Source organism: Nomia melanderi, chromosome 1 (genome assembly GCF_051020985.1).
Source record: "Nomia melanderi isolate GNS246 chromosome 1, iyNomMela1, whole genome shotgun sequence".
Lineage (NCBI taxonomy): Eukaryota > Metazoa > Arthropoda > Insecta > Hymenoptera > Halictidae > Nomia > Nomia melanderi.
The window spans coordinates 12,045,468-12,071,848 of NC_134999.1; positions in this window are offsets into that span (position 1 = coordinate 12,045,468).

Genomic DNA, 26,381 nt, shown 5'->3' on the forward strand with positions numbered 1-26,381 from the left:
AATTAAACGATACTTAATAATATAAAAAGAAACTCAATAAAATCAACTATTGCATGAATATTCATGGTGCAGCCGTAGTGCAACGACTCTGACCTAAAAACGAGAATCACCGACAAACCAGACGGCCACGATAATAGATAAATATTATTGCTAGCGTAAATTAAACGTGATTCGGTCGTCGATCGTGCAGAAGGGTACGGCGGTATATCGCGATTCATACTTTCAGGCTCGTTCAATTAAAATTCAATGAGAGTACATTTTTTTTTCTTTTTTTTTTCTTTCTCTACAGCCTGCGCCGCGCCGTACGTGCGATCTGCGGGATCTGCTTGTAAAGGATTCAAGCGTGAACATCTTAATTGGTACGTACGGAATAACTTTTTGATTACATGCGGATCATGAAAAATTCATACTGCGCCCAAAAGCCTCGCAATACTGAAATTACGGCGCGCCCTTTTAATGGGATACACGAGACCTCGATTCGACTGAATTTCCGTGACACTGTTCGCGAAAAATCGGTTACACTGTTTCCATTACATAAAGCGCCGATCCTCGTTAACAGCGTACCGATCATGTTAAACCTTATCATATAAATCGACGGCGCTCAAGGTGTCAGAAATGTTAAATCGGTCCACTTTATCACAAACTTCTACCCCTTGGATCAGAAAGAGTGTAATTAAAGGGACATATTTTCTTATATAGCCAGTAACTGCTTTCTGTTTTCTCTGTCAGTCAGTGGACGTCATCTGTCATGAAAATTTGACAAAACTGCATTGAATCTGTACTTTGTGAACAGTTTTACCTTCATTCGTGCTTCGAAAATATATAATTTTTATATAAATATTGTGGAATTAAGGTTTAATTAACGCGAAGGTTTTCATTGCGAACAGTCTGAATTATATTAACACAACCGCCACGGAAATCTTGAATTCATTCTTTCGTGGCAACGATAAATAAGATCAATTTCTATTAAAAATTTTCATCAGACGTTAGTCATCTTAAATATTACAATTATTTCCAAGCAATTCAGAAGCATTAGTTATCAGTGATAGCCATGACACCCAACGTGTTAAATACACATTCCATCCATTACGAAAACCTTGATGACTATGATACTTTATTTAAAACAAGATAATTGACTCCATTATTATCACAATTATAACTACAACTGATGTTTCTTCATTTTCGATTTACCCTATCATTTCTTCCATAAGAAAGTAATTAAACATTCTATAAAAACCAAATTCCACTGTTCCAACTATTTCAATATTCATTTCAACGCGTTTCAAAGAAAATCCAGTCATCCTCCCCTGAATTATCCTTTCTGAAAACCACCCAGGCAAGCGTGAAACAAATGGCAAGCGTTCATTCAACGAAAAACTCCGTTAGCAGATCCTAGACGAAGAGATAGGTATCCAGAGCATTTTTCTCGATTTTTCCAGAATGAACGCGCCGTTCGCATTTCACTTTCGCAAGGACGATCATTATCGAGGGACGAGCAGGTACACACACACAGGATTCGCGCGAAGACGCGCGCGCACAGTCGAACAATGAGGGCTCGTCTCGCGCTAGAACGAGCCGCAAAAACGAGAGGCTCCGTTGCTCAGGGGTAGCCATATGGCGTGAATTTGATTAATTGTACGCGCACCGCGTGGAACTTCACCTTCATTTGCAACGATACAAGACCGCCGGAACGGTCTGGTTATTATTCGCGAGACGGACGGCCGGTTTCTCTCTCTCCTTCTCGCTCGCTTCTGCGAGACCGTCGATGATCAAGCCCGGTTATTTAATAATCATGAGGATCGCGGATCGTTAGAGCGATTACTAGGAAAATGCGTTCGATACCGTCTGCCCGGCGCATTGTATGCTTAATTAACGGAAACCACCGAGGAGATACGCCATGCAAATTTCAGGAAGCTCGAACACGGAGCATCGAGGAACTACGGGCGAGGCGGTTTCCAATTTTGTTTGAATAATTTAGACAGGAGTGACTCGCGGCCGTGTTCTGGCGCCGATCAAATTGGTTTATTGCGATGAGCTTTAGAAGATCGAAATTGAAGTTTCAAGAATACCAGATATTCGCTGGTAATTTCTCTGACTTAGCGAACTATGGTTATTATTGATTTTGTTTAGTTTTTGAAATTTCAAGAGTTGAGGCAATGAATTCTGTTGGGAATTTCTCTTACTTGGCGAACTATGATGATTATTAATTTTGTTTGCTATTGATGATAATTAAGTTTCATTCGACGTTAGTTAATTTAAAAAAGGAAAGGAACCTATGATTTTTAGTAATGATCTCAATGATGTTTATATTGTTAAATCATTGATATGTTACATATGAAATTAATAATGTAATATTTGTGGAATTGGTGGTTTCATTTCTTTCGTTTTCTGTTCGAGTATGTTAGTAGCGGCGCACAATGTTTCTCATAACCAGTTATAATAAAGGATGAAGATAAGAATATCTCATGCACCCTCTGTTAAGTGCAGTGGCTGCCTTTAAGGAGAGGTCACTAGTTTAATTTCTTCGAATATACCATGCTTCACATGCAAACACCGAGACACTGGCTTTTTATTCATGTCGATGAGCATCGTGTGCACACATACAGGAATCCGCCGTATAATTTCTGTTATATTTTGCGTAACATAAAAAAATATCTTTGGGTATAATTAAAAAGGTGAATATATTTGATACAGCGTTCTAGGTTCTCATTATAAGTTAAGTCTTTTTATATATTATTGTCATTATTACCGTTGATATTATTATTACGATTATTTCATTCAGATAAACAGTTTTCATTGTATTAATTATTTTGTTTCGTGAATAATATCACCTATCGCGTCGCAGACTGAAAACATTTATAATGAAATATGTGAAAACGAATTACATATAATTACAGAAACTGGTTTACTTCCTGTTCGATTTAAAAGAAAAACACGTTTTACAGGCCATGAAATCCAACAATACGTTGTTTAACAATGACATAATAAACGATTATATAATCGAGAAGATCCGATCGGTGAGACATGGAAACTTATTTTAAATGTCGCACTCCAGATTTCTTATTCCAGATGCGTTATCCGGGGGAACTCGTTTTCAGTTTCCTAGTCAGGTTTCTTATTCGAAGAAACTTGTTTTAAATTCCTCGGTTTAAGTTCCTTACTCCGGGGAATTCAGAACTTCGAATAACTTAGAATTTAATGTATTCTAAGTCCTCTGGCCGAGGCTCCATACTTCTAGAAACTATTCTCAGTCCCCTTATTTCACGTACGTTATTTTTGTTGTGCCGTTCCACTAAGAAAATTCGTTATCAGCTTCACGTTTTATTCGTACGTAGTTCTCGGTGACACATAACATTCTTACAGTTACATTGTGTACCCTTTATCCTAGAAAATGTCACTCCACGATATTTTCTGAATAATTTTGTACTTTACTATTATATTATTGTAAACAATTTATTGTAAATACCATAAAATATCTAATAGAATGATTAAAATAACATTGAACATTCGTTTGTGATGAATCATCACATTAATTTTTATCACAGTAACGATTGTTATTTTAAAGTAACTTTAAATTACTCTAAATATTATTAACTTTTCTACTGGCACTTTAAAAGGAAAACAAAACGAAACATCCAATAAGATATTACTCGTCAGATATGTAAATAAATACTTACGAAAAATGTGAAACATAATAAACATGAAATACAATAAAATGTACTGTAAAATAACATATAAATCTGTAGATGTTTATCAGCAACCTACAATGTTTTCATTCGGCGCGCCATTTTGACCTAGGGCAACGTGCTCTAATCGCAAGATGGATGAACTTAGGATCATCCAGGTGTTTGCGCCGTGCATCGGTACACCCTTACCGTTTCCTTTGCTCTATTACGTCGCCGAAGATTATCGAGGCAAGGGCCGATTTCGTTAAGGGTGGCTGGTCAGGCTGGCTGCGACTTGCACCCTTCGCGAGCTCGTGCCAAGCAGATGTCTCATTGTCATGCTAAGGAATCACCCTTGTGCTACGTGTAACGTCTTTCGGCCTGTCGCCGTCGGTTTCTGCTTGTTTGAAATTATTTTTTTCCTCCTCTCCCCGTAAACCGCCAGGGGAGGCAAAGGGAGCTGCACCGGGTAACGTACACCGCGTAGAGGATTCTTGCACCCTGCTACCCCAGTCGATGTCCTCGCCTTGTGTACGCACATTACTCGTCAGATTTCGTAATCAGTTTACTCATACATTTTGTGCTTGTTGTGTATGCAAGTGTACAACGAATGACGTACGAAAACGTGGAACACATTCAATGGCATTGTTGTTTTGTTGAATTTTTTAATTATTAGAGTGGAGATTTATGTATTTGCAGTTTATGCAAGTGTTTTTTGACGAAACATATAGAGTAGTGTTTAGTGACATTTTTCTATTACATCTTTTTTATTGTAAATGATCTTTTTGGTATGTACAAATTTATTTTAGATATATGTAAATATATTATATTTACTTACAATTAAGATTTTTTTATTTGTGTATTTTTCGTTGTTGTTAATAAAGAATTTTATCTACAAAATAAAGATTTTATCTACAAGATGGAATATTCTATTAGTGAATTTAAGTAGGAATGGTAATTTATTAGTTAGAGGTTCCATTAGTTTAAACATAGAATTTGAGGTATGAGTATAGTTTATTCGTTGAAATGTATTTATCATTCTAAATAATGTTTACAGAAGAAGACTGTAAGAGAAAACTGCTTACGGAAAGAAATCCTTATCTACCATGCAAGATCAGGAGATCTAATCTTTATGCTATTGGTCTTGGTAGGTTTAATACAGAAAAGTTGGATGTTATCAGTGCTTCGTAATAAATTAAGATAAAGGTGCTCTGTGAGAATAATAAGATAACCAAGTTTCTGAATTACTAGTTCCTGGAATACTTATTATTAGTCTTTCTCGGAAACATGTAGACTGTCATCTATAAGTCATCCCCTACTTACTTAGATATTCCGCCGTTGGATAATGGTGATTAAAATGCTGGGCATTACCATAGTACACGGTGATAATTACAGTGTTATGAATTTTATCATTCATAATATTTTTACACGAGAACTTAAAGGTTTTCGTAGCAATTTAGAAAATGATCTTTTAATTACAACATACAGATTATTAGGACAGTGTCCTTCAATTATAATATTTTTCCAAATATAATTATAATAATAGCAAAATAACAATAACAGAACCAAAAATAAATAATAAGATGAAATATTAGAAACAAAACAATTATGTTATACGTTAACAAATAATTTATCAACGATAAATAAAACAACACCAAATTGAAAAGAGTACAAATTACAAATTAAACACAGTTTAATTCAACTCTTTTTCCTCCTTGAGTTTATCGTTCTCTTACAACGTAATTAGCTTTATAACAAAAAAGATATTTATATTTAATAATAAATATAATAAAAAAAGGAAATAACAAACAAATACTTGCATAGTAATTTTTGCGAACGCATCATATGGCGATTATCGCTGTTAAGGGGTTAAGAAACATATTGTTCTAACGTTTTTAAAAATAAATGAGAAACAAATCACTCTAACTGCTCGGTAGTTCTAGCGTTAACCCTTTACACTCGAGAGGTGACTCTCAGTGGTCATTTGATTCGATATAACAAAATTACAAAGTGTTATACATAATAGTAAGTTCCGTATAATGCATCGGTGTGTAATATTTATATAAAATAGCTTTGTTTCTTAATTTACGTATGTTTTCTCATAAGTTCGTTTCCAACAATATTGTTTACGTCTCATAGGAAAGTGTCGAATGTTTCTAATGAAAAGCTTTCGAGTGCAAAATGTTAACTTATCATTTCAACCGGCAGTAATGCTGCCAAAGCTTAAGCCTTAAGCCTTCTACCCCGACCAGCATAAATCATTACTAGAATTCTGCAATTCCATTATTATCGCGTTTCAAATTTCGAGGTTAAAGATCGACGCAAGTCAGCGATCGATCCCGAAGGCAAACATCATCGGTCCGGTGCAACCGTCGTTTGTTAGCCCTTCACAGCGGTCCGCAGCCGCAAATTTCCAACCCCCTGAATGCGAGCCGAATTCGCGGGACAATGGTCTCGTGCCTTTGCCTTTTGATTTCACTCCCCCTCTTCCTTGTGTCCTGCAGTCGCCTGCAGGTCTTCGAACTCGAAAAATACTTTCCTCGGCTCCTTGACAGAGACGATCACGAATAAAAATCGCCGCAGCTGCGCCCGCTCTTTGTATTTCACGGCACGGGCCTAGACGCTAGACTTTTGTTGTTACCTTAAGGCTTTGTCGTGGCCTCCGGCTACCGTCGCACGACTGACTTTCGATCGATAAAGGATCAACGCAACGGGGCCCTCTCGGCGAACACGGCCGAGGAGCCGATTCGCCGCGGAAACGCGATACCCCGAACGCCGATTTTTATTCACCCGGGACGCCACCAGAATTTTTGCCACGTTTCGCTTCGTGCCGGTTGAACGGGGATGGTCGTCGACGATCTGATAATTCGAATCCTTTCCCTGGGATTTATCGTCTTACATTGTCGCCGGTGGATCTTAAATGTAATTTTACGGAGACATTGTTCGGGCATAATGATACATTGAGGATACTGAGCGAATGTATCATTCTGTTCGTTGTTTGAATTTGTAATTACTCGAAGGAAATGAAATGTTGTTTTTCACATTGCAAAAAGCGATGATTTGCATGAATAATGAAAATATGAAAATTAAATGTGGATTTATAGTCGGTTTTTAATGAACTTTTATGATTTTTATAAATTGTAAACACATCGGTATTCTAAATGTAATTAGTACAATTAAATAAATGATTCTTTTTACGCGTAAGGTAGCACTTAATTTTCAATTATATAAGGTAATATATTTGTGTAATGATTCAATTAAGTTACTGAGATTAATAATTGATGTTCGGTAAATATACGTTATTGAGTAACCTTCGATTGTGCTCGATATTTGACAAATCGTGATTTGAATGTAAGAACTGGTTTAAGGATCATTTAACCCTAATTTCCCTTTTTAATAGTTTCCTTTCTTTTAGCTGAAGGCAACCATGCGAGTAATAGTCTGTTAGTTTCCACTTATGTTCATTAAAGCTTGCGTACTACTTCGACCGCAAGACGCTATTAAATTTTGACGATCAATTATCTCTTACGCAGATCAAGTGGAAAAATTCGCTAATATTCCCTCTTAATGGATCTTGTGTAATGGTATGACTGAAAACCACTCTATAAAGAAACATTAATATTAAACTGGAAATGAAATTACTTAATAAAGAACATTAAATGGTTACTATATAAATTTGCGATCAAAGCCAATTACTTACACGTCTGCCTAATATTCGCCATTTCTACTTACAACAAACATCAACAATACCGTACCATAAGATACACAAAGATCAACCTTCCAACACACTTATCAAATTACGACATACAGAAGGGATTAAACGACACTAAAATATTTACAAATATTAATAAAAATTATTAGAACTTTCAAACAACTACGTTGCAAATATTAGCAAACATGAACACAATAAAAGGTAACCTTTTTATTAGAAACTACTAATATATTTCATACCCATAAAAACTATAGAATCACACATAGGAAATATTCAAATTCAAATTTCCTCCAAGAGATTCCCAAATTATCTTCACTGCAGGGGGACTTTCATTTCCAAAACTACCTCTTTCAATACCACTAATATTTCACAAAGATAAAAACCACAATCATACACAAAAAAATTCGAATTCAAGCTTCTTTCAGAAAGTCTCAAAATTTTGTTCACTTCCAGAACCACCCCTTTCGTATTCGCACCGCGAATTCCGTTCCCCGCGCGGCCAACAGCAAATTCCAAGTAAGTACTGTAAAAGGGATCTCTCGCTATTTGTTTACAATTTTGATTGATTACGTGTAAAAGTATCGACTAGCAAATTAATATCGAAAACGAAGTAAGAAAGAATGAAAGCTAATCAGTAGACTGCGAATCTTTATGCAAATTCAATTTTTCAAGAACGTAATCAGAAGGGAATTACAATCGAAAATCGTTTTTTCTAAAAAATCTCATGAAAACCACTAAACTTCAGATATTCTATGTATCTTTTTGTGCCGTATGCATTCTGTGCAATTCTGCACTTCCAAATTTCACATAAATGCATTAAAATCCGCAGTCTACTAATCAGTTAGATTCGCATTCCTTTCGATGTTCTTGTCGTGAAGAACACGGAGAGTACCTTACGGTATTCGTAAACGGCCAGGTGCCGCGTCCTCTCCTTCGGTGCAGTCACCACCTATGGAAGCAAATTTCCAACGTATCGAGGTCGTCGCCGTCAGACGGTGCTTTGCCCCGCGCCGATCCCTCCCCTTTCGAGAAACGGTTCGCGGGGATACCCCACCGTTTTCCTTTTCATTCCGCCTCTTCTCTTTCATTCCGGCCCACTTCTTGCGCCACCGAAATAGTATTACGTTAGACGATAGACGGCAGTCGATCGCCAGGTGTCCGAGTACCCTGCGCGCTACCCCCTGATACGCAGGTGTGCCGGCACGCGTTCTCGGCGCTTCTCGCTTCTGCAAACGTCTTACAGACGATCTTCGTCTTTGTTCGTGTGGATCCTCGAACGCGAGAAACCTGGCTGCACTCGTGCATTCAACGATGGTAGCAGCTAACAGTTTGGTTGCCTTGGGTTTGATGAGATTTTGGGTTTGAAGATCACGAGATGATCAGTTCACGTTTAGAGTATGTCCACGGATTCGTTGTAGTTTGATGTTTTATGGTGTTTGATGCGAATGATGGAGAGCTGAGGTTATAAGGGATGTTCGTAGCTGTACGAGATTGTTAATGTTTGTTGTAAGTTGAAACAAGGAGTATTAGGATGACCTAGCAATAATTCGATGATAGGTGTGTTTGATGAGTTTTCAATTTTCTTTAATAAATATAACAATTTTACTTTACGTTCGATGTTTATCTTATAAGAAAATACGGGTCGAATGTTTTTCAATAGAATTTACAGAGGATAAAGAGGATAAATATTCTTCATTAATATTAAACCGAGTTCCTTGTAATACCTCAACCCCTCCATCATAAACTAAATATTTTGTACTTCATATTTCAGTTAATTAATTCATTCATTATCAAGTGATTAATTTTAAAACATGGAATCTTCTCTATTACCAGATTTTGCACGAAGTGTTGCGTCCATTCACACAGTCTACAGGCATAAATCACAAAGAGGAGAGTGCAGTTTTTCGATTCCGTCCAGCAGAGTGACCGGTTGTGAATTTTTCGTGGGTTCATGAACGCTGTTTACAACAGCTTGATAACGAACGACGACCGTTGTCGGGCATCAGGAATCACCGGAGTGACAGCTTTCCGCTGTGTGATCCGAAGGTCCCCATCTTGAAGAGCAACCGTCTTGAACATAAGGTGCTCGTTCTGCGCGGCACGGTGACGCGTGTGCGAGGTGCATATGCCTTGCAGCATAAATGCACGAAGGGCATGTGCCAAATGTTCTTTAATTAGCGGGTCCTGTTCTTGCCCGTTCTCTTGTTCGCGGATCAAGATGGCGCCCTACTGCGCGCGGGAGTTCTCTCGTACGCTGTCAACGACTTCTCAGAAGATTTTGTAATCTTTCTTACTGATACACTTTCTTATCGATTAAATATTTTCAATAAAGAACGAAGTAAATATTGAAATTGAAACTGGAAAGACGAACAATTATATCAATAATCCGACCAAGGTATTGAACAATACACCGATAAAACGTATTGAATAGTATTAAAAATATTGAAGAATTCATTTTACATAAATTCACATTTCCATAGTAAAAAACTGCAGACACAAGATAAAGCTACGTTTCATTTCTTACGTTAACACCTGCACTAGTTTCCGGACGATCCAAGAACATCGAAATTAACAATAATTCTACACGCACAAAATCGATCGCAATTCCCAAGACGGAATAAGAAACAACACCATACCTATGGAGTCTATTTGTAATTTACAATGGAAAAGACAGTTCAGCAACGAAGCATAGGGAAGAAGGAGACAAACGCGTCTAACGTTTCGATCGTTAGGTAAAACAGCCCCCGCCGACGCGCAACGGCGCGCGATCCGGCAATAACGTAATAACAAGGCGTAAGGGAGGAAAAGTAGCGTCGCACCGGCTGCAATTTAGCCGGCGGGGCGTACAATGGGGGACGAGTGGCTGCTTCACGTTCAACAATTCGGCTTTTCTTCCACCGGGAACAGCCGTCTTGAACATAAGGCGGCGGTCACTCGTTTCCTAGCTCCCTATTCAACGTCGGGGTGCACGCGAGTGCGTCGCGAGGCGGTGGCATAAGGCGCTCGCGCGCGTGCTGTACGCGTGCCAACCCCGGCCAGATGACTTCTAATTGAATTATCGTAATCACCGAACGAAAATTTCGGGCTGGTATTGTCTTGGTCGGCGGACCACGGCCGAGGCGACCGGTTATTAGCGTAACGGCGACGGTTGATGAATTTTTATCGCACCCCTTGAGTTGTTCTTCGAGGGTTTCTGTGAAGGGTGAGTTCTGGAATTAACGACTGGATTCTGGAATTAGTCACGGGTTGGTTCTTGTTTGTGAGATTGGCAGATGGTCTTTGGAGATTTTTGTTTGATTCGGTGAGTTAACCTTTTTTATGTGGCAATTATTCTGGCGGGGGTGGTTTTGGTTAGATTGAGAAATATTGTTAGGGGAAATTTGTTAGTGGGATTTGGAGTCAAATTATGACGCGAGTGAATAGTGATGTACATTGAAGGTTTAGTTGGTTTTTTTAAAAATATTTATGGTTAATTGGATTATTTGATGAAGTTTCTTTCTCTTTTTGAAATGTATGGGAGTTATTGTAGTGAGCATAGTTTTGAACTAGTTGAGGGATGTTACAAGAAACAAATTTTTAAATGGTTTCGGAAGTGTAATTATGAGAGAATTAAAGAATTTTGTAAGTTAAAGTTAAATTGTAATAAATATGTCCAATTGAAATAAACTGGCAGATATAAATGCATTGACGTAATTGAATTTCTAATACCTGGATAGTGTACTATTTAAATTCAATGATAGTTTAGTAAAGTTAATAGTGAACTAGAATGTCCGAGAAATGATAAAACGATAAAAGATAGGGGCCTAGAGGAGGAAAAAGGAAGTTATTTATGACTCAACCTTACGTACGTGTATTATCGTTGTCAAATATTTAAATATCCACCCGCAGCGAGAGAATGTACAATATACTCCTTCATGAATAGAACGTTAGTATTTGCTTATTGAAAGGATAAAATGTTACATGCGATAAAAAACGTAGCACAATCCTGATGAAGGTAAAAATTAATTATATTTGCCTTACATCATAAAAGACTATTCAAAATCCGATAAATTCAATTCTATGATATAAATCTAACTCACAAAAATAATTCCTAATCCAATTAACCAACAAGAGTGTCACTCTTATAATCGATAATTGAATAATCTTCTATTAATATATTCCTAGTACACGATTTACTGACACCAAATATAATTTTTCACATTGTAATTAGGTATATTACATTACGATAATATTATAATTATAATTAATAATGAAAAATTTGTTTTCTCGTAGGTGCATTTGGAAAAATAATTGTCCCCCATGGTGTAAGTACCGATTACATTATTCAAAGACGTTTAAGACGGAGGAACATGACGAAGCTCGCGCATACTTGCATACGAACTAATAAGAACGCTCTGTCGGAGGAAAGGCTGTCCGAAAAACGCTCTGTAATTATGCTGTTCGTGTCGATATGCTGCGTGACTTGAGGTTACCCGGTGGCATCACAAAACGTTCTTTGTAATGCACACGTACTCTGGAAATGCCATCTTATCACGAACAGGGAGACCACCTCGTCGCATTTTGTCTATATATATATATAGACACACACACACATATTGATTCGAGCAGCCATAAAACGGTCCAATGTCTTTTACGATTATAATAACTATTAGTATGCACACAAATCTGCGTTTGCATCAAACTCGAATGCGAAAATTGTACTAAATATACAAAAGACAATGATTAAATAATATTTTTCACTGGAACGACCAATAAACTTATTCACACGCAAACATAATACATAAATTTCGTTGGGAAATATTGCAGAATAACGTGGTGGTTCCTGTTTTCACGGAACGAGTTATGTGTAATCCCCACGATCATAAAATTCCTCTGAATATTTTCCTAAAATATACAAATACCTATACCTGTTGTACTAAATTTATTCCAAACACTGAACAAAATTTCACGAGTATACACTTTTTATAATCTTACACGTGTTTCATGGAAAAACGAAGCTCATTTAAATTCTTCAAGCCGAAATTTCACTTAATTCATAAAAACAGTAGGAATATTCTATTATTTCCAAATTTATCCGAATGAAACATACAAAACAGAGCTTTTAATGCTCACCATCAGTAAAACAGTTAATAAAAATAATCTAAATGAAAATATAGGTACACTGATTTGTTAAATTTGATGTACCTACATCCTATACCTTAATTTCTTTAAATATTAAGTCTAAATTACTACCTCTTCTTTTAACCCCTTGTCCTTCAATATCGTGTCAGACTCGCGGTGAAAATTTCAAGTAGAATTTAATAAACATAAATATTATTCAATTTGTTTGAGTATAAATCACGTGTTATTCCTCTATCGTCAATAATCATACCTCAGAGCACACGTTGACGGAAAATGAGACTGGAATTTTTTCTAATTTCCATGAACTGTCAATAACAAAGTAGTTAGATCGATTACAGTTCAAAAAAGATCATAGGGAAAGGGGTTGACTTAACTCCAAACGGAACACGATACTTCAACGAAGAATAATTCCGAGACGAGTAACGTCTCAGGAACATTTTAACGGCAATCATTCGGTTTCGGTTTCCGTTCTGCCAGTATACGGTTCGAATGAACGAATCCGTTTCGCACAGTGGCCGGTCGCATCTGTTCAGTTTAATTCCGCCAGGCCATTGAATTTTCTCCAAACACGTTGCAGATGGACGGATGTGAGCGGAAGGTCAGGGACACGTCAAACAGAATCGTTTTGGCGAGGGCAGCCGATAAGTGGGATATAGCCGGGGCCTGCTCTCTTATCAGACCGTCTCAGCTGTTCGCCCCACGCAGTGTCTCAATTCTCGGAAGGTCCTCGTAAAAATATCACAGGATGTAGACGCCTGCCATGCCAAAAACCGACGTGCTACATAAGTATGTACTGTCGGTGGAACTCTCACGTTTCACTTTCTCCGCGCGAGGCATGTGCTTCTCGATCTATAAATCGGCGATCGGCTAAGGCACACACTGGCCTCGAACATTAAAAACATCGTGTACTAAAAGTGTTTCGCTTGTGGACGTTTTATACGAATTACAGGGATGAGATGATTGAAATCTATTGGGAATTAATGAAATTCATTTGATTAGTTTCTATAAAAGAATAAGTTTAGTAATTATAGAATGAGGCATGATAAATGGGATGATCACATCATCAAGGATTGAGCGTTTGGTTTCATGAACTTTTTATATTATAAATGAAATTATGAATATCGAGAATCAATTGAGAAAATTTTGTTGAAGGGCTGCGTTCAAATTTCCCGCTAAAAGACAGCGATGAATATAGAGTTCCGTATACTTGTGATAAAAGTCAGTGTATTACATTATTTCTCATTGTCTAGTTAACTAATTGGTTCTTAGTGTACAGCTTTCTTCGAGTTGGTTGCAAATGTATAATATATAAATATAGAAAATAATATAAAATGAGATAAATGGACTGTACATTTTTATGAAAATTGAATAACATAAATGTGATTGTTTAACGTAACAGTGGAAAAAGCAATGTCCGAAAAGAAATATGTCGATAATAGTATTGTAATATTTTCTAGAACAATGATGCAGCAAAATAATTTCCTTTTTTAATGATGTATTCAACGAATGACAAATTCCAATATATTCCAGTGAAAAAAACGAGTGAAACCCAAGTCGAAATAATCAAACAGCGAGCATTCACTGAAATTCATTCCACGGTGCCTACGACATTTGTCGGAGCGTGAGAACCGGCTGACAAAATCCCAGCGTATTTACATAAAAAGGAAAGAAAAGGAGAAACCCGCGGGCCAGGAGTCAAGGATTCACGAAACACGCCGATAAACCGCAAGTTCATGGGGCTCCATTGATGCCAGCTTCTTGTCACATGGCGCCTGACCTACCGAAAGCGAGAGCATAAAATTAAGAATGAAAACAGTCGAAATTTTATGAATCGCGACGACCGATTTTTATGCCGTTGGAAAAATAAAAACGTCGCCTGGTTGGCTTCAACGGCGAACTGGCCGTTTCAAGATTTTCATCGCTGGAATGATTAACGAGACAATATCCTCGTGATATTTCTTTTTTTTTATTAACAAAGAAAGAAACAAGGAACCGAATTTTTATTGGAAAAATAAATGCATAAACGAAAATTAGGGAGTGCATTTTTATACATTTGTAGTTTATGGAAATATTAAATTGTCTATTAAGCGTAAAATTCCGAATTTACACAGTTTTAAATTGTTCCAGAATTGTGGGAATTGTTGATAAAAGAATCCAATTAAAGATTTGGTTTCAGCTACTTCGGATTCGTATAGAGAAATGGAAATTTGATGTACCTAATAATATTATTACGAAACGATTTTATTTTTCACAATCACACGCCGTTTAACAATCAGTTACGACCTCATTCGGACCACTTCAACCTCCGACCAAACCTGACCACACTAATCAACAAATTATCTTATCTAAATATGTCACGACCGAAAAAATTTGAAAATTATTCCAATATCTCGGGTGCTCCATGCACAAAGATAATTCCAAATGAAACGAACCTTGTGCTATCCACATAACCTAAAAATGCGTCAAACATAAGCATAACATCATAAACATTGAAACCACGTAATTAACATCAAAAACTCGCAGGACCCAAAGTTATTCACAATTCAGTATACCTCCACATTTAAATCGTAAATAACAAGCATCGAACTTAATGCCAATTCCCCAAAGTTTCAAAAAAATCCCATAAAATAAAAATTCTCATACAATCCCGTAATCTAACAACTCCCCAATTCTCCCAATTTGCAAAAGACCTCCATAAACACACCGAATTTCCAAAGAACCTCCACGAGCACACCAAATTCTTAAGAAACCTCCATGAAAACTTCCAATTTTCAAAAAGCCTCCACGGAAACCGAAATTCTCCAAAGTCTCAAAGCCCAAATCGCTGAAATCTATAAAATCTCTGAAATCGTTAAGATCGCGAGTTCACGATGCGATCAACAAAGGCGAAGGCTCTCGCAGGAGCGAAGGATCGAGGATCCCGGCGCAATTTCGCATGCGATCATTATCCCTTCGCCGGTTTCGAGGCCTATTCGGAATGCCATTGACAGTTCCCCCGGCCGGGTTTCTCGCCGGGGAGCATTATCGTCAGATTAACCGTTTCATAAGCAGGGTGGCCGACGGAGACGAGAGGAGAAAAAGAGAAGGACAGGCCAGCGGGACAGAGAGGGAGACAGAGAGACATAGTGAGTGAGGGACGAAGCAACTGGAGGGAAAGAGATAGAGAGCCCGGTCCAAGACAATCCGCACACCAACATCGCCTGGTTCTTCTTGTTCCGGCGGGCTCGCCTCTCTCGGACCAACAGTCCCGAGTACAAAGACCCACCAGACGGGAATACTCGTTTCTTTCTGTTGCCTTTCATCCTCCTCGGCACTTCCTTCCCACCGTCTGCTACCTCGTCTCCCCCGCTGCCCCACCCCTCCGACGGCCCCGCCGTTCGATCCACCAGTGGCCGGCATCATCTTGATAGACCGCGCTTTAAATTAACCGTTTCTCGCGATAATATTCGCTGTTTCGACGGTGAAACGTGCGCGCGCCGGAGCGAACCGTTCCGCGGCCGTCAAGCTTTTCTGTACGACCGGATTTGGATCGGCGCGAGTTCTCGATGGGATTCAGTGTCTATGAGGCATTAACCCTTCAGTGATTTCTCTGAGTTTTCTCTCGTGAAATAGGGGGTATAATTTGTAGCTTCTGGTGGATGATTATGGTAGAATTTATAATAGCGGGAGAAGGTGGTAAAGATTACGAAAATAATCAGAGGTAGAGGAAATGTGTCATTAGTAAAAGTGTTAACACGCTGACTACGGTGGTCACCGATGACTAGAGCGTCCAGATGACTTGAAAACAATTACAAGAAGAAAACTGATGTATCTAAGTATTCGGTTACGTAAGTAGGTGAATAATAGTGTAACGTAAGAGCTATGAAACTAAATTAATTCTAATACAATTTTTACCATTTATACGAAACGCTCTAAATTCTCGTGGCTGTTAAAGTGTTCAAATATTGAAATATCGGGAACAATGATTGTTTACGAGAATCAGTTATCTACTGTTTAAGTAGCTATGTCTTCGCTATTGTAGAATTAAGGACAGCTGCAAGAACCATCGAAAAATCTGAACTGTCAATAGATTACAGCCTACAATCAGTATTAGAAACGTCAACTCAGATCACAAAAGTAAAATTACAATTTCGTGCGCAACGTAACGACAACAAGCAACAGAATTATTCAGTTCACACGCTTACAGGTTCTACAGGAACTCTCCATGAACGAGATCACAGGACAAGGGGGTTAACGTCGAGAAGCCACGCCATTATCCTCCGAGCAGTGCAGCGGCGCGACGTGGCGGCCAACCCTCTCTAGAGAGGTCTCCGTTCTGCAATTTAATCTACGGACGCGGAATATCCTCTCTCTTTTTCCCCTACAACCCTCTCCCACCCTTTTACCGGTCGCGCACCGGCTGATTTAAGCACAACTCGGAACGGACGCGCGAGCGAGGAGTCTTTAAATTAAGCATCAACAGATTAACGAGCCGGGAATCCTCTCTCTCTCTCTCTCTCTCCCCCTCCCTCTGTCTTCCTCTCTCTTCCTCCGGAATACCACGTCGCGTATATCGGGTCCGAGGAATTATATTCTGTTTGCGGCAACAAAGTACAAGGCTTAATCCTCGGGACGCGCTGCTCTCTCGCCTCCGCGGCTAGGAGGCTCTCGGGTTTCTTTGAATGATACACGACTTTCGCGGAACGCCAAAAAGGCCAAGGTCCTCTTCCTTTTTCTCTTCCTCTCCTCCTCTCTTCCTCAGTTCCCTCGGCGGCCGTTCTTCCGTCGTAGGGAACGGTGTCATCGTCGCAAGCCGTGTAATCGCGGCTAGGTGAAATATCCTCATCCGACTGGACAGGTCTCTTCATTAATCTGACCGATGACTAGCCGATTTTCGTGGTTCGCGGCCGAACAAATGGTGGTAGCCAGCTACGGGCAACATGAAGGCCTTCTTATTTGCCGGGGGAGTATCATTACCCCGCGAGAACGGACTTCGGCCGCGGAATTCTTGTGGGAACGTGATTTTGCTTCTGATGAGGTATTCGGATGACTGAGAGCTTCCTTTTTCGTCTGTTTAAGGTGTCCCGGTGATTGAATTTTTGCAGGCTTGAACGACTAGGAATTTTCGAAGGGTTTGTAGGGGTTTCGTAGGCCTTTTGTAAGGCAAGTTTTGGGAAATTAGAGATTTTCGAAGGTCTTTCGCGCTTAACAGATTCTCGCTAGAAACATTCAACGTTCTTCAATGAGTTGTAACCGACTTGTCTTTAAAGTACCTCAACAAAAAGTCACACATTCATTAAGAAACAGAGCTATTTTAGTATCTCACATATCAATGCATCATACAAAGTTCAATGCCAAACATCAAACCCTACTGTATCGAATCAACTATCGACTAAGAGTCGCCGCCGCAAAGAGTTAAAAGTAAGGGTGTAGATACAAATCACAACTTCATCTCCTATACCAAGGAATTGAACCTCCCCCTTTCATCTTGCTCGCAAATCGAAAACCTCAGCTCCTACTTCAAAAATCCTCTCATCAAGCAACAAACGATACTTCAATACTCCAACACTCCAACCACTAGAATGCCAGATCCCTGGATCAACATGGAACCACGTTATACCTATAGTACTTCGTTATCAAAGAAGTTCGTGGCTCCACGAAGTACCGAACACCAACGCCGCCCTTCGAAGGACTATCCGCCGTGCAGGCACACACGTCGTGCTCAACCGGGTCGCGAGAGGAGGGGGTGCGGGCGAGCGCGTGTCTATGTTGGTGCACAATACGAATCGAGTTCCATTGAGACAATTGGCAATTTTCGACGCCGAATATCCGTCGGAAGCGGCGGTAGCGCCCACGGCCACTCACTTGGCAAATTGGAGGCCAGACAATAAATTGCAAACGGTCGCATATAGGCGTACACACCGGGGACCGTGGCCTGGGTACAATGGGTGTACGCCGTACACGTTGCTTACGGGTTGCGCGAGCGCGCGGCCCGCCTCGTCATCGGCATAAGGACCGCACGCAGTAACATTACCATTCGGTCGCAGACGAATTCATTGGCTATGCCAGGGCGTCTTCCGTTCACAGGCAGAACGGTTGTCAGTCCGGTTTGACCCGACTTAGATCGTACGTGAGGAGCTGTTACGGTCGGCACTTATCAAACGCCGAGGAGAACGCGGCCCCCGAGTGCCCTCTCTCTTTCCCCCTTGCTCTCCGTTTCACTGATCTTCTTCTTCTTCTTCTTCTTCCACTGCCTTCCACTCCTCGGGCCTCTCTATCAGTTACAGGGCTGCTTCTCTGTTCTTCCTTTCACGCTTTCACCCTCCGGGAGAAACGGTTTTCGACTAACGGACGAGGACCACCGAATCAACCGGGTCGTTGATATTGTTTCTCGATTTGTTGGCTTGTCGGTACTTGTCTTTCTCTAAAGTCAAGTTGTCGTAGGAGATTCTTGCGAGACGATTTTGTAATTTTGTCGAGAATGCACTTGGGAATGCTTCCCTTTTTTGGGAGACCGATGGAAGTAGAGTTTGGTTTTCGAGATGGAGGAAAGGGAACTAGATTAGTGTGATTAGTCTACTGAATGGGTCTTAATGGAATAAACCGTTTCCTGAAGGTTTCATATCTAAAATAAAGGAACATACGGAATTATTTAATAAGTTAAATTATTGATATTATGAAATCCCTCCAATACTTCTTCACCAACATGGCGAACGGAGCTCGGTACCATAACCTCTAATATCACGAATAACGATCGTTCCCAACTTCATTTATTATTATTTTTAAATTTGCTTCTTTCATAAATACAATTCATAATGAGAAAAACAAAATTCCCTCAGGAGTCTGCAGATGTAATCATTACTATTCATATTCCACATGAATAATGGTGGCCGCAGCGCGCGTCGAACTGTTCCAATTACCAACTGTACGCAACGGGCAACAAGTTGCCCAACGTCCCGCCGATTCACGCCGCGGGTCGGGATTATCGATCGTCCGGGATTCCCATGGTGTATCTCCGAGCATCGCATCGTCGCAAGAGTCAAAGGACATATTCTCACCGCGGGCCCACAGCCGCGTCCGTATCGTATGGATCGTGACGCGCCATTTAAAATATGGGGGCACGCACGATACGCATCTGTCCGCCTTTATGCGCAATTACGGCGAGGCTGGGGCATTGCACACGAATGCACCGATCCCGGGAAGCCCGCGAAGAGGCGTTCTTTTATTTCGTGACACTTCATGGGGGCTTATTCAGCCGGGATTCTCGGTATCTTGTGGGAATTTCGTACACCACGTGGCCATCGCGTTTAGGACGCCATCGTCGATACAGGGTCTCGAAAATCTAATGCTTGACACTGACTTAATTGTCGGAATACTTTGGCAAAGACTTATTTAAACGAGGCAGATAACTTGGGAAAGTCTGAAATTTCATTTTATCGAATCATTAAGTTATTAAATGATAAAATTACTAGATTACTGTATTAGTACATTGTTAGATTATTGGATTAGTAAACTGCTAAATGAATAGACTACTGTACTACTGGGCTAATAAACTAATAGATTACTAAACTACTAGATTACTGAACTACTAGATTAAGGGAATTACTAGGTTACTAAATTAATAGATTGCTAGACGATTACCAGATTGTTAAATTATTAAATTCCTAAATTATCAATTTACCAATTTAGTAAATATTTGATTTCTTACAGCGTCCAACTACAAACCAGCAAAACTACATAGCTTAGTAGTTGAAGTTCCGAAGTTCAACTGCTGTATTTAATGTATCAGATCAACTACACTTTTCTCTTACTTTGGAACATCATAAAAGCCACGTGGTTGATAAAGGAAAGTTGAAACAGCAGCAATGATTACATTAGGTTCATTTAAGCTCTCTTCTTTGGAACGGCACCGCGCCGCCATGTTTTTACCATTATTTACTGCTCATTTTAGGAATTCTACCGGCTGAAGCGTCGCGGACTGTAGAGATACGTACAAGTGTTCCACATCTTTGAAACAAATAATCCCATAGGAGGTATACACATTTTATGGCGGTGGTATCTCAGCGTTTCAGTCCCTCCCGTTTCGAATGTTGTAAAAATAAACCGATTCGTAGAATTTCCCTTATTTTACGCCGACTCGCAGAGTTATGATCATGTTAAAACTGCTCGGTACTTGAGCAACATTTTTCGGCGGCAATAAAACATCTGCGTCTCCAGATGCATAAAACAGACACATTTCCATTCTTCTTCGTATTTTGTTTCTTTTCCCTCCCCTTTTTCTTCCTTTCACGTTCGCCGGGAACCTTAATCGAATTGTTCTTTGCGTGTTTCGGTCGGTTTCGCGTTATTTATTTTACGAAGCACGGTTTCCGTTTTACGATGGGATCGCGGACTTCACCACTTCGGTATTAAAACTTCTTCCGCCCAATTCTAAATTCTCGGACGGGCTTGATTCGCTAATTAGTCGCTCTCGCTGAACTTTCGGTGAAAATCACTGTTCCCCGTTTCCACAGGAATATTTGTTTTCCCACGTCCGTCTGGGAAACTGATGAAAATACCTCTTTACCAAGATTTATACTCCGTAACGATAGCATTAATTCATTTTGATCATCTGACCATGCTTATTAACATTAATTTTATACATTTAAATAAGAACAATAGACTCAAATGAAATACTGTATTAAATAGTAAGTTATTCTTCCGATCACAGCTCTTCTGTATCATCAAATATTTCAATAAAAAAATGTTTAAATGCTAAAAAACACAATATTAAAACCGTATCGTATAAATATCTCAAAATTCGAATTCTCTATAAACCCACAAAACCAACGATCTTAACCGCTTGCCCTATGATTGCTTTCTCCACTGAGATCGATCAGACTACTTTGTTATTAATAATTTATCGAAAATAAGAGAAAACTCCAGTCTTATATCATGTTAACGTGTGCTTGAAGATGTAATAATCGATGATAGGGGAATAATATGTAATTTGCATTTAAACAAATTGAATAATATTTATGTTTGTTAAATTCTATTTGAAATTTTCGCCACGAGTCTGACACGATATTATAGGGCAAGGGGTTAATAAACTCCATTTCTCCAAAAGAATTTCATTCCTGTCGTCGTCTTATAGTTCAACTGACTGAAAATTTGCGTATCGTCAAAGGTTCGTCCACTTGTTCAGCATTAATATCAAAATTGCATTCACGGGGCGAGTACCCCGAACCGAATTACTTTCCATTATATAATTTTCTTCAATTGTTTTCGGCTGGTCACGTGCGCGAAGGCGAGACAGCCGAAACGTATATGACGCGCGTGATTATGAAACGGACGGCGAAAAACGAAGGAGTGGAGCAAGTGAGAGATTGGGGGAGGGGGAGGAGAAGCTTTGAATGCATTTCCAAAAAAAGAAACGGGAAGGAATGCGACACAGTGTTCCTAATGGAAGCACGCCCACGTGCGACAGTGCATTGACCGTGGGCAGAAAGTTTCGGATGGCCCGCGCGGCGGTACCCTAATATTCCGCCATAAATTACCGGCAAGAATGCACGGGAAGACATTGTTTGGTTAACCCCTTAACGGCTCGCCAATCAGACGCCCCGTGCCCCGTTTTAAATTGTAAATTGTAAATTATTTGATAGAACATCACGGCGAAGGGCGCTAATAGATAATTACGCTCAATGATCGTTGAAAAGCGAAACTCGCCCCTCCATTTACGAATAAAAAGAAGATCGTCGTATTTCTTTCGTAATGCAATGTGGATTTTAAGTGTTTCGAAGATTTAAAGATAGAAACACCAAAAGGAAACTCAAAAATTGGTAAAACTCATGAACTGTGTTTGAATATGATTTGGTATTTATTGTTTCGGAAGGTGAATAAATCTACGAATTATTGATGGATGTAATGCAATCTCTGTTATTTCGAATTCTTCGAATTTCATGTGGAAATGTCGTAACTTCGCATACGAAAATTTGATCTATTACTAGCATAAAATAAAATTTAGTCACTGCAAAAATAATGAAATTTCAAACGCTCCGATAACCAGGTGAATATAAAATAAATCAGAAATAAAATATATATAAAATACATTGCAATTCCGTTCATCAAACTTTTTATTTCCATCGACTGTCGCAAACACGTCAAAGTTAAAACAATGAAAGAACAAATTTCCCAAAAGATTCAACGACTCGTGAAATCATTATCCCAGGAGGTCTACTTATGAATGAACATTCTCGAAGGGATCCCGTTCAAAATGGCGTATCCGCGGTGTCCCGTTCACTGACAACGGATTCACACGGACGCGTCTGCGTTTTCGAGGAGTCTGATAAAAGGTAGCGGAGACCGAGCGAATCTTCCCCTGCGAAGACGTTTTTGTGACACGGTCACAAAATCCGTGGTTTCAAACGCATAAAAGACCGGAAGGAGAGGGGTGGTGGGAGGCCAAAGGGAGAAAGAGAAAGAGAGAGAGAGAGAGTTCAATGGCTGATCGTCCCGAAAGGACTCTCCCACGGTTCACCAAGGAATTCCTATCTGCTCCCCACTGACACTGATTTTTCTATTGCCGTTTGTGTATGTAGGTCACGGGTAGCCAGTCGCCGCTGATCCATCGCGGTGTAGTGTGTGGGAGGATATGAAGGCATTATACACCCTTTTCTTCGGCTTATCGGTACACGTATTTAACTAAGTGGAATTACGTTTTCTCAAAAGAAAAAAGACAAAAATTAATTTAAATTTTCAAGAAGAAACATTAAGAAATCAGTACAGATGAGTTCTTTCGCTACTCTCCAATGGGAGAATGCTACTAGTAAATCCTTCCCTACGACAACTTCACGCCATACTGCGACTAGCAACTTGATAAAATACAAAAAAAAACAACTTTACAAAGTGTTCTCATTACCTGATGGGTTTCCGCTATCTTCTCTGCTGGTCGAAGTCTTACGGGAAGCCGAACATTCCCGCCCTGCTCAACGTGGGAAACTCATCCCCTGTGAACATCCCAAAGTTTCGCAAACCTTTCGTGTTTCCTCCTGAAAAGGGGATATCGCATTACCAGTGACTTTATTCGTCGCTGTAGAATCTAGACTCTAGATTAATCCTTTGCACTGGAGAAGCGACTCGATCGCCATTTAATTTGATACAACTAAATTAGAAAGTTTAGAATTCAATATTGTGCCTTGTTTAATGTATTCATATGAATTATGAAAATGAAATAATTCTTTCAATTTATGCGAGATTGTTTTCGTTATTCTAGATTAACCCTTTGCACTCGAGAGGCGACATTCAATCACTATTTGATTTGATACAATCAGATTGTAAAATGTAATATTCAGTATTGTTCGTTGTTTAATGTATCGACACTTGAAATATGGAAATCAAATGGTTCCCTTAATTTATTCAGATATGAATTCAACACTATGCAGTGCACATCTTTCAAATTTTCGCGCGGTGTCAGTGATTTGACGGGCGAAGGTATTCATGTGGCACGAGCCACATGAATTTTTATGTTCGCCTATAATCTGCATATAATGATGAGGATGATTGGACCGGATGCGCCGCTCCTATGTGCGAATCTTTCTCTCAATATTCAATTAAAGAACTGTTCCATGAGCAACATTCCAGAATTCAAGGTAATCAATATCATTCCTGTTTCTCTAGATTACAACTAGAATTTATATTCCTCAAACTATGAATTTTACATTAATTTCAGCAGTAGTTTGAAATCATTAATTACTTTAGTTAAACACGGAACATTTATTAAAATACATTCCATTTTTACCTAAACGTTCATGAAACGTTTTCATGTAATTTTATTTGCCTGACACTAGAAAAGATAACAAGAAAAATAATTAAGAAATGTAATATATTCTGTGACACCCTAATGCTTAAATAATTCTGAAATTCAAGTAAACATACGTAACGCCGTTACGAAATAAACTCTGTCCCGCCTGTTCGACGCAGCCAACCCTAAGAAATAAATAAAATGTTCACACCGGGTTGCTTTCAAGGCGCCACTTCATCCCCATGGGAAGGAAACACGAATCTCGAACGTAAAAAAGGGAAGATAAATTATCCGTTTCCATGGAATCTAAAAAAGTGTATATCCACGCCTGCTAGTGTATACACAGAGTGTCTTGGTTATTTTTAGTCACATAAGAAAATATTTTATAGGAATTCCTGTCAATACAACACGATGTATCATCTGAAGACACATATTATTTATTAAATCTATACAAATTTCTGTAAAAGTAACAATAAAAGATAAAAGTCGAACTTGAACATTTTAATGAAAAAGACATTCAGATAGATGCTACTGTTGTTAAACGGTTAAATAACTTCAATTTATTAACTGTTAAAAAGCAACAATCACAAAACAATAGGCATTGCAAATGTTCCTCCGTTTAATTTTAAACGCAAACAATAAAACAATAAAACCAACTTCGGGATCCGGCAAAATATAATTTACGCTTCAATAATTATGTCCTTCGACCGTATTCCCACGTTATTAGAAAATAATAGAAGTCGTTTTATCAGTCACGATAATTGGGACACCCAGTGTATCCGCAGGGATTGTAATTTAGGATTGTCAAAAGGGAAGAAGAAACGAGCCAGCGGGTGAAAAAAAGAGTGAAGAAGAGGACCGACCTTCGGATCAGCTCCTAAACACCCCTCCCGAGAGAATCTTTTTTCCTTCGGGCCATTTAAAAATATCTTTCCCTCGCGAGGACACTCGAGGCAGGGATCCTTAGGAAACGGGAACACTTGCCGCAGTTTCCTAGGAAATCCTGAGCAACAAGTTGAAACCTGTCTGCACTCTGCAGATACTTGTGGCTGTTCCTAATAATATTTAGTTTTGTAACTATGACGCCAGGGACCACCTACCGATCCAGACTTCCTTTTTCTCTTCTCGAGACCCTGAATCTTCTGTGTACCGCAATTTCTAATAAAAATAACAATAATTATAGTAGATGACGGTACACTTATTACACACGTTTTTATAATTTATGTTAAATGCCAGATTATAACTAAATATATTTAATTAGTTGTTAATAAGCTATTAATTTATACTGCCATTAATTTATTTCAGCATTTCTTACACACGTTTTATTCATTTATATTAACTACTAGTTCGTACCCATATCAGCTACTAACTTATATTAACTAATTAATTAATCCGAACAAATATCTAAAATATTATTGTTCCCCGTTGTTACTTTCTTCGGTAATGCTAAAACAAATTCTGGAGTGCCATAAAATCCTTCAATACATCTACCCGCATTAATAAACGGTTGACAAAATTCCTACTAAAACTTCATTTCCACGATGCATCGGGTAAAATAAATTTCTCGAAAATTTACGACATGCACGAAGATTAAACCGATTAAAAGGGTAGTCGCGATAAATCCTAGCTTTCCAATTTCAGTTTCATTGAACAAATTGTCACGGCTCGGTGGAGATTTATATAAATACCATGAATTTATTCGAAAACTAGTTTTCCGGAGGAAAATTGTCACGCGGTTAATCACCGTTATTTCACTGTGTCGATGCGCGCAGCGCGGGAGAGCCGTGCAATGGAAGAAAGCGGGGCTCCCCCTTTCATACGATAGTTATCGTTTCACGTCCGCGCGTAGTTAAACACCGTATGGCCGGTTTTTGTTCCGCCGAGGAAATGGCAAAGGGAGGCGAAGGTTATTTATTACATTACCTCTTGCCTACGGAAGTCTGGGCTATTGCACTGAAGCCTATTGTCACTCACAGTAGCGAAGGAGCAGGTCCGTCGCAGGGAAAGAAGGGAGAATACGGAGTCTTCGGAGGGTTCGCAAGTCGGCTACAAGCTTTGTCTTCCTCGACTAGGCAAGACAAATTCGAGGGATTTGCTTACGGGCCGGCCACGAATTAATCGCACG